The following is a 667-nucleotide window of genomic DNA, read 5'->3' as shown; positions in this document are numbered from 1 at the left end:
AGACTGGAATTTGAACTTAGTTTTGCCCAACTTCAGAGATCATGTTTTCTGATACACTGAGCTACTTCTGAAGGACATAGACATTGTTTCTAGAAGTCACTTGATTTTATTCCACTCTCCTCCACCCATTCAAAAGGAACATGGATTATATTAATAACTATAATCAAATATTTAAATGCTTTCTCTTGTGCTCAGTTCAAAATTTTCTTTTTTCCCTCAGTTTTTTGATTTTCTACTTTTTCACCTGTGAGGCAAGTATTTCACAAATACTTGTTAAATTAAAACCCAATGTAGTGCTCGCTTCAGCAGCACATATGCTAAAAATTGGAACGATACAGAGAAGATTAGCATGGCCTCTGCGCAAGGATGACAAAAAAAACAAAACAAAACAAAACAAAACAAAACCCAATGTAACAATATCAGGAGCAAATTTTGAGAAAGGATGTCATATGACTTAAAAAGTCATAATTTAGTAATGTTTATAAACCTACAACAATGTTTTAGTGGAATAGCTCTCAATATGGAAGTTTTTGAATTGCTTAATAAATAGCTGAGGTTCTTACTAACTTTCTAGCTTGCAAACATCTTTTACCTTGTGTAACTGTTAGTTTTCTCCTTGGTCTAGTGGCTCCATGGCTAAGCTGGGTCCATTGTGCATCCAGGCCCT

General features: G+C 34.5%; 1 non-coding gene across 1 annotated transcript; it reads left to right on the top strand.

Moving 5' to 3' along the window:
• The first annotated feature begins 293 nt into the window (after positions 1 to 293).
• LOC138398489 (U6 spliceosomal RNA) lies at positions 294 to 401 on the top strand. Its single transcript, XR_011235980.1, has one exon. It is a non-coding gene; the product is annotated as a U6 spliceosomal RNA (small nuclear RNA).
• The last annotated feature ends 266 nt before the right edge of the window (positions 402 to 667 follow it).

Source organism: Eulemur rufifrons, chromosome 17 (assembly GCF_041146395.1).
Source record: "Eulemur rufifrons isolate Redbay chromosome 17, OSU_ERuf_1, whole genome shotgun sequence".
Classification (NCBI taxonomy): Eukaryota; Metazoa; Chordata; class Mammalia; order Primates; family Lemuridae; genus Eulemur; species Eulemur rufifrons.
The sequence above is the reverse complement of the archived record's forward strand: the minus strand, read 5'-3'. Positions and strand labels throughout refer to the sequence as shown.